This window comes from Vigna umbellata, chromosome 11, assembly GCF_029865625.1.
Source record: "Vigna umbellata cultivar VRB3 chromosome 11, Vumbellata_1.0, whole genome shotgun sequence".
Classification (NCBI taxonomy): domain Eukaryota; kingdom Viridiplantae; phylum Streptophyta; class Magnoliopsida; order Fabales; family Fabaceae; genus Vigna; species Vigna umbellata.
This window is the reverse complement of record NC_142175.1, coordinates 22,278,025-22,287,934: the sequence shown is the minus strand read 5'-3', so window position 1 is coordinate 22,287,934 and position 9,910 is coordinate 22,278,025.

Genomic DNA, 9,910 nt, shown 5'->3' with positions numbered 1-9,910 from the left:
CACCTTTGGTTCCAATTTTTCAATCGATTCACGTTAAAGAGGGTATCTTTTTGCTTAGCATTAGTTAAAGAAAATTAAAACAAAGAACGATAATAGGTATGGTAGGAGATTTGGAACCAATGTGAGTGGATTAAAATACAGATTAGAAGAAAAAAGTTAACTGTTTTTGTTGAGAATGTCTTGGAGAAGAACAATTTTGTGGGCTTTGATTTGAATGTTAAATGGGGTTGTTGGGTTTGTTTAGGATAGAGAATTTATGGGCGGATCAGTTTGATCTGAATGTTAAATGGTTTTTCCAGTGCTTCTGACAATGCTTTTGGTGACTCTTTTGATGTGGTCAACTCCATGGCCTCTGAGAATCCTCTTCAATCTAAAATGGGTGCCAGGAATTGCTCCAATCTCTTCAGGAAAAAGAGCTCCCCTTCTAGATTTTTCTCCATTGAAAATGGTTTCTGCTGTTGGGGAAGATAATTTTTCTTCATTTACCCACATAAATATTAAATTATTCCATTTTATCAAATTTCAGGTCTCACCATGTCACGTTTCAACTCTCACCATGCCACGTCTTAAAAAATAGACACATCAACCTTCTACTTGTGCACAAACTTAACCCCGTTAAGTAAATTTAACAGCAGGGACTCAATTGATTCAAAATAACACTTTTAAGGACTCAATTGGGGATTCTAATAAGAAGGAGATCAAAATGGGAAAACCCCACATAAATAGGAACAATTAAAGGGTTTAAACCTAACTTTTTCAAGAATTTGAAGGCTAGTAAGTGGATTTGGTGCTTCGTCCCTCTCTTGATATCCATTAAATGCTTTTTTTAACCTTCAATATGGATGATTACATTTTAAAAATCTCTAATGACGAAGATATATCGTCTTCCTTCCGTGTTTCAATTGCTGAGTTGAAGTGTTTTCTTCATATATATGACATGCTTTATGACCCTTGACATTGTATCCTAACAAATTACCATAAGCTGGAAAGTCATTAATGGTGCAAATAACATCGCATGCATCACAAAAGTTTCATAAGCGAATACATCAAATATTTCAACCCCATCAACCCACAACAACTTCAAGTCTTCAACTAGTGAGCTTAGATAAACATTTATGTCATTTTCAGGTTGCTTTGGACCAAATATCATCATAGACAATATCATGTACTTCGTCTTCAGGCACGATGCAGGAGATAAGTTGTAAATTATCAATATGACTGGCCAACAACTCTGATTGGTACTTAAATTACCAAATGTGTTCATTCCATCAATTGCTAAACTGTTACCAATGAGGAGCATTGGTGTTTTTGAAGTTAATAATTTTGATGATGCTAAAAATTTAAGAATATAAAGACTCTTGCTGCATGAAGTTTAAAAGCATATCTGCATAATGATCAGCGAAGAAAAAGAACAAGAGTGCAAGTGGAGACCGAATGACAGATAAGAAGATGAAGACCAAACGATCCCTATCAGTCAACCCCGAACACAAATAACAAACCGAACGACATATAATAGTTGAAGGCTGGACGGTGTATAGCAGTTCAAGGCCGAACACAGGATGAACACTAGCAAAACACAGTTCAGGACCGAACAGAGTTGAACATTAGCAAAACTTAGTTGAATACCAAACGGTGACTAACACTGACCGAACACAAGTTGAGGACCGAACGGTGTTGAACATAGTTGAAGGCTGAACACTACTAAAAGGCTGAATGACACATAGCAGTTGAAGACCGAACGATGTCTAACACAAGCTGAACGAAATTATTTTCAATTAACACTGTAGAAGAAAATATTAAGAGTTGGAAAGTTTACAAGTATTAAGCCGAGCGGTGGAAAGCATAACTGAGACCGAGCAGTTAGCACCGAAGTCTGGAAAGTTGTAAGGAACCTAGTCGAATGGCATAAGGTGAAGAGGGGTTGAACCGAACGACATGAGGATGTGTCAAATTAAATCGAGCGACAGAAGGTGAAGAACTACAGTCGAACGGTCGAAGAGTTAAATATCCTAACTGTTCCAAGTCTTGCATATAATCGGTTATCACTTACAATAATCGATTATCACTAGCAGTTGTAATGCGTGTTTTCAGTTTCAGACCAATAGGCTATATATACCTTTGCCAAACAGTTTAGAAAGAACGAAGTCATTTGAGAATACAGTGTGATCTGAGGAAGTTCTCAAGTGTTAGTTCATTGTTCTTGTCAGTCTTATGAATAGGAGAAGCTCGCGCTTTATGTGTCAAAGGTCAGAGCGGTTCTCTTCAAGTTGGCAGAGCTATTTTCTTCCAGTTTGTTGGTCGAAGGAAGATATTTGTTGCACTATTCCGGTTCGTCTGTCGAAGGAAAGTGTTTGCTACTTGCTTCCGATTCGTTTGTCGAAGGAAGTTTCCTTCCAATTCGTTCATCGAAGGAAGGTTTTATCATTCTTATTTCATTCACTATATTGTAATCTGTAAAACTGTTTTTAGTGAAAATGTTAATCACTATTCATAATTATTAACGATCGGACGTAGAATCTTTTGATTCCAAATAGGATAAAAATCATTTGTGTGATTTTTCTACTCCTTACACTCTTTATATTTTCTGCTCATCAACTGTTCGATAAAAAGCTTATAAGAAAATTAAAGGAACCATTTTTAAATTTGACCGAACACGCTTTCCGTAAGTTTTTATTCTGTTGCGTGACTCAAAGATACCGGTTGTTCTAACCAACCATTGGTATCAGATCTTGCTTTGATATTCTTTAAAAGTTTTCGAAAATGGCCGGTCATCAAAATCAAGTATATGCCGAGGGTGCTTCCATCAATAGACCACCACTTTTTACTGATGATAGCTATGCCTTCTGGAAAGTCATAATAGAAATTTTTATGGGGTCTGTTGACAGAGGCATCTGGAAAGTTGTACTAAATGGACCTTATATTCCAAAAAGTACTGTTGATGGTGTAGAAGTAGAAAAACCATATTTTAACTGGACTGCTAAGGAAAATAGAAGAGCCCAATTTGATATTAAGGCTCGCAATATTATTTCATCTGTTGTTGTACTTGATGAGTTCTATAGAATTTTAGTTTGTAAGACAGTACAAGAGATGTGGGAAGTTCTTAGAGTCACACATGAGGGTACTGATGATGTGAAACGCGCAAGGAAGAACACACTCATCCAGGAGTACGAGATGTTCAGAATTCAGCCTAGAGAAACAATCTTTGATGTTCAAAAGCGCTTCACACACATTGTAAACCATTTGACAGGGTTCAGTAAGACTTTTGATACTGATGAATTAAATGTAAAAATTCTGAAATCATTGGACAAGTCTTGGCAACCAAAGGTGACTGCCATCTCGTGAGCACGAGCTTGAGCTATACAGATTGACTGTATAAGAGAATCAAGGCAAAAGGAAGACCTTAGCCTTCAAATCTGAAATTTCAAAAGGAAAGTGTTCAAGAAGAACCGAGGATGATGACTCTTATGATGAGGAAAACATGAGCCTCATGATAAAGAAATTTGCCAAATTCATGAGAGCAAAAGGAAAGGATAAACATCATGGAGAAAGAGAGGAAACTCAAGAATCTCCATCAAGCATCAAGTGTTATGGATGTGGAGAAAGAGGACATGTAAAAGCTGACTGTCCTAAAACCAAAAGAAGTAAAGAAAAGAAGGAAAATAAATTTCCCAAGAAGAAAAAGGCTTACATAGCTCGGGAAGAAAATGCTTCTAGTTCTTCAAGCTCAAGTGAATCAGATGAGGAAGCAAACTTAGGTTTAATGGCTGACTCTGATGATACAGGAAGTCAAGTAAGTGATTCTAGTTTTGAGTCAAGTGATGAATTTGATTTACAAAAAGCTTTTCTTGAATTGTTAAATGAATCTGAAAAATTGGATGCTGATCATAAAAATTTGAAAAATGAGTTTAGGGAATTGAAAATTAAATATGAAAATGCATTAGATGAAGAAGTCATACTAAGAAATAAAGTTAGTAATCTTGAAACTAAATTGTCTGAATCTAATGTAAATGAACAACCTGTTGAATGTTTATCTTGCAAAAGTTATATGTTTGACATTGATATACTTGAAAACTGGCTTGTTAAAGCAACCAAATCTACCTCACATGCTCAAACAAAGTTTAAAAGAAGTAATTTTAAAAACGAAAGCATGCATCAACATAAGAAACCACAAAGTAAGAGAACTCGTAGAGTTTGGATTGAAAAAGGCACCTTTGTGAAAACTAAGATGTTGATGTTTGTTGTTTTTATTGCATGAAAAAGGGACATACTTCTAACAAATGTAGAATTAAACATTTTGATGTTCCAAATGGGAAATATGTTTGGATTCCTATTATAAAGTAATTAATCACTAACCTCAAAGGACCTAAATGAGATTATGGGGACCAAAACTCTCTTGGTTTGTTTTTGCAGGTTAAGTTTTAAAACAGGAGAAGAAAGTTCTATGGTATCCAAAGCCTTGGTCTGAGCACCACGTGATTGAGCTAAGTGATGTTTAAACTGTGTTGTTGTATTTTGTTACTTGTGTTTTGATAATCCATTATTTGTTATTGTTATATTCATTTATGGTTGGTCAAATGATATGTCCATCACTGTTTCATTCATCTTGTGATGTGACTTTGTCTTTTTACATATTTTAAATAGTGAAATTCATCTGTTTGAGACATTCATGTGCTGAATTTCATCTTTGTTATGTTTAGTCATGTGCATTGTTATTTCAATGTTTTGTTTTTAATTATAAATTGAATTTGTGTTTAACTGGTTTAGTATTCAATTTCATGAGTACTTGAAGTTAGCCTTGGTGTAATCTCTGTTAAGCATTAAAAGCTATGAAAGATTCATTTGAATGAGGTGGCTGACAGATTTCCATTGGCATTTTTGGATGATTAAGACATTTGATGATTAAATTATCATTTCTGATTCAAAGTTATTTTTATGGAGATCTGTTTATATGTTCAAAATGCATATTATATGAGCTATGATAATTCACATTGAGAACTTGGATGCAGTGAATGAACAGATCCATTTTGCATAATTCTGCTATAAATTATTTGTTTTTTTTAAACTACTGGAAGATTAAATCTGAATCAGTTTTGCGTTAAATTTTTGGTGTGAAATGCATAAGTGATTAGTAACAAAGTGCAAACCATACAAGCAATGATATGCTCCGCATAAGCTTGGCTGCCATTGTGAAAATCACAACAAAATAGTTTTTAAAAGTAGTTAGCCGAAACTACATTTCCTTGTTTGAGTCAATTTTCCAGTTTTTAAATTCTGGTTTACCACTAGTTCATTGATGGACATCATAGCAATCATTTCATAGTGTCTTATTCAAGTTTTCTAAACTATTTTTTAGACCAATTAAGTGTCCATAAATTATTTGACTCATTATATCTAAGATTAGTTGATTGAGTTGTTTAAAATTATCACATATGGATAAGTGAATCATTGAAACACTGTTGTTTTGCATCAAATTAGTTGTCATTACAAGTTCATTTCACTTATTTAAACATGTTCATAGGAAAGAATCTTGAGTTTTAACAGCCTTGGGTGTTTTTACTCTCCAAACCACCACTTTTAGATTTTTTGCTGATAACAAGTTGCTGATTTAAATTACTTACCTCTGAGGTCTGTATGGTGCATCTACATTTCTTCAATCTTGCAACAAAAGCTAGGTACATGTGTGATATCTAAAATAAACAATTCAAAAGCAACTTTTAAATCATTCTAAAAAGTTGAAAGACCAAAGCTCAAATCTGAAAACTGATGCACCCCAATCTGACTTTTTCTTAAACATCTCAGCAGCTTCTTGTTTATCTTTTATTGCTTTTAATATCTGATCTAGATCATTTGGTAGGTTCAGCTTATGTGCCTTCTATTCTAAATAAGCTTGTTTGTAAATTTGAAACTGTCATGTTTTATCTCTAGTGTTTGATTGCTTATCCTAGCCAATCTTGTTTGAGAAGTTGTTTTTGTTTAAAATTGCCTAACTGGTAAGACCGTTCGGCCCTTTGAATGGTAAGATCGTTCTGCAGTTAGGTGAGGCGGGCAGTTGTGGGGTGAATAAAATAGAGTCTGGTACTGTGTAGAGGAGCGTTGAGTTTTCTTTTGTAAAGTCTGGACTTTAACCAGAACAAGGAAATTGCACAATAGAATATAATGATATTTTGCATCAATTGGCAAATATTTTCACAAAAGCATTACCCAAAGATAGGTTCTATGATCTTAGAATAGAGTAAGGAGTTATAAATTTGTCTTGGAATTAAGATTTCTGACTTTTTCAAGTTTTTCGTACTTCCAACGTATTTAATTGATTATCATCACGATATAATCAATTATCCTGGCTTGTAATCAAAACTAATTTCTTAAGATATAGGATAGGATAGATGGGGTCTGGAATAGTAATCGAATGACAACATAGGCAATCGAACGATATCAACAAGAGACATCGAGCGGTAACAGAGGCATGCCGAACGGTTTGAACAGGGGAATATGACATTTATGGGGAGAATTTTTATTTTCTTTTAACATCTTATGTTATGATCTTGTGATACCTGGTATCCATTTGAGATGGTGTCTTTATTTTATGACTTTAGAAGAGCATTGGGAATAATAGTTATGTCTTAGAAGCAAAATTCATAACAGTTGAGTTTTTCGTAAGTCTAGCGTATTTAATCGATCATTAAGGGGTTATAATCGATTATTCTAGCTCGTTCTTTTAATTAAGCCTGTTGCCTGATGTATTTACCGAACGACAAATGCTCCACTGTTCGGTTATAGTTGTGATACGGACCGGACGGTTCATATGGTACACAGGGAGAAGTACATCAGTTACCGAACGGGTTTAAGAACTATACAGTAATTGGGTTTTCCTTCTTTTAATTAAACCGGACAATTCATTTTGGTACATTAAGTTTCTCTTGTTATCATTTCTTGAATAATTTGATTTGTTGAGGGGGAGTACTTCTAATTGCTTTTTGCTTATGATCAAAAAGGGGGAGAAGAACAAAACTGAACAAACTTCTAGGGCAGTTACTACTAACCTGTTTGTAAGTTTGTATTCTATGCAGATACACAAAGATGCTTTTAAACAAGGAATTTTTTATCATCATCAAAAAGGAGGAGATTGTTACCAATGAGGAGCATTGGTATTTTTGAAGTTAATAATTTTGATGATGCTACAAAGTGAAGAATATGAAGACTCTTGTTGCATCAAGTTTAAAAGCATATCTGCATAATGATCAGCGAAGAAAAAGAACAAGAGTGTAGTTGTAGACCGAACGACAGATAAGCAGATGAAGACCGAACGGTCACTATCAGTCAACCGCCAAACACAACTAACAAACCGAACGACATATAATAGTTGAAGGCTGGACAGTGTATAGCAGTTCAAGGCCGAACACAGGATGAACACTGGCAGAACACAATTCAGGACCGAACGAAGTTGAACATTGGTGAAACTCAATTGAATACCGAACAGTCACTAACACTGGCCGAACACAAGTTGAGGACTGAAGGTGTTGAACACAGTTGAAGGCTGAACACTGCTAAAAGGCTGAATGACGCATAGTAGTTGAAGACTAAATGATGTCTAACACAAGTAGAACGAAATTATGTCCAACTAACATTGTAGAAGAAAATGTTAAGAGTTGGAAAACCGAGGGGTGGAAAGCATAACCGAGACCGAGCAGTTAGCACCGAACGCTAGAAAACTGTAAGGAACCTAGCCGAACGGCATAAGGTGATAAGGGTTGAACCCAACGACATGAGGATGTGTCGAATTAAACCGAGGGGTAAAAGGTGAGGAACTGGAGTCGAACGGTCGAAGAGTTAAATATCCTAACTATTCCAAGTCTCGCATATAATCGATTATCACTTACAATAATCGATTATCACTGACAGTTGTAACGCGTCTTTTCAGTTTCAGACCAGTAGGCTATATATACCTTTGCCAAACACTTTAGAAAGAACGAAGTCATTTGAGAATACAGTGTGATCTGAGGAAGTTCTCAAGTGTTAGTTAATCGCTCTTGTCAAGTCTAGTGAATAGGAGAAGCCCGCGCTTTGTGTGTCAAAGGTTGAAGCGGTTCTCTTCAAGTTGGCAGAGCTGTTTTCTTCTGGTTCGTTGGTCGAAGGAAGATATTTGTTACACTAATCTGGTTCGTCTGTCGAAGGAAAGTGTTTGCTACTTGCTTCTGATTCGTTTGTCGAAGGAAGTTTCCTTCCGGTTCGTTCATCGAAGGAAGGTTTTATCATTCTTATTTCATTCACTATATTGTAATCTGTAAAACTGCTTTTAGTGAAAAGGTTAATCACTATTCATAGTGATTAACGACTAGACGTAGAATCTTTTGATTCAAACCAGGATAAAAATCATTTGTGTGATTTTTCTACTCCCTACACTCTTTATATTTTATGCTCATCAACTGTTCAATAAAAAGCTTATAAGAAAATTAAAGGAACCATTTTTAAACTTGACTGAACACGTTTTCCGTAAGTTTTTATTTCGCTGTGCGACTCGAAGATACTGATTGTTCTAACCAACAAACCAAGCCTAAGATTTCTACATTCTTGACCAAATTGGGGGAATTGTTGATCAATATTTTTGCATTGCTTTGAATCAGCTGGATGACGAAGCAGCCCGTCAATTTTTCTCTCATTTGCATGTCATTTAAGGTTTTTAGCATCTTTTGGATTCGCAAACAAACGCTTAAGTCTGGGCACAATTAGAAGGTACCAAACTACTTTCAAAGCAGATCCATTTTTTTCTATCTGACAATTATCTTCACTATTGTTTTTTTACTTGTATCGTGATAACCCACATTTTGGACACTTTTTAAAAAATTTAAACTCTTTCCTATATAAAATGTAGTCATGGAACAAGCATGTATCCTTTTATACTCTATACCCATCGGACAAAGAATTTTCTTCGCATCATAATTACGAGTGGGTAGTGTATTTCCATCTGGCAGCATTTCATTCAACAACGTCAGCAATACTGTGAAACTCTTATCAGTCCATCCATTGGTCGCCCTCAAATTCATGAGCCTTAACACCGTTGACAACCACGTGAACTTAGTTGAACCAACACATAAAGGTGTTTCCGCATCAGTCGACATCGTCTCATACATATGAGCTTTGGAAAAAAAATTTGCACCAACATCGTAGATCATGTGCTCAAATTTGTCTTCATCTGGTCGATTTTCTTCCATGGTGGAATCAATAACATTTTCAGTTTGGAAGATAGTCGGAAAGTGTATTTCTTCGCCATGCCATATCCATGTTATATAGCATTGTAGGAAACCATCATAGAGAAATTGTTCCCTATTTGGGTTGCGTTCAACTTTCTCCCATTCAAACAGTTCACACAAGGACATCTAAACTTCACTTCATCATCACTTCCACCCTCGTTACGTTGTGCAAATTGTATAAATTCCTCTACCCCTCTCTCGTACTCAACACTAATGCGTGGTAAATTAATCCAATTTCGATCCATACGATCCATATGTAAATAATCTGAAATATTCTACAAAATTACAGTACAAAAAATAATTTTTATATTGATCATTTAATAACAAATTCAGGTTAATTCAATTCAATCATACAATTAATAAGCATTGAAATAATCACATATTCAACATAAAAAGTTATAAAAATAACATTGCAAATTTAAAAAAGTAAACTTTAAAATCATACAATCATACAAAATTGTACACATATTATATGATCATCCAAACAGATATTCAATCATACAAAATTATATGATCCTATTAAAAAGTAAACTTTAAACATATATAAGAACCTGATAGTATGAAAAGCCAATAACAATGGAATATTCAAATATTCAATCATACACTCAAATGATCAATTCAAACATTCAATCATACATAATTACATATATTCAACATACAAA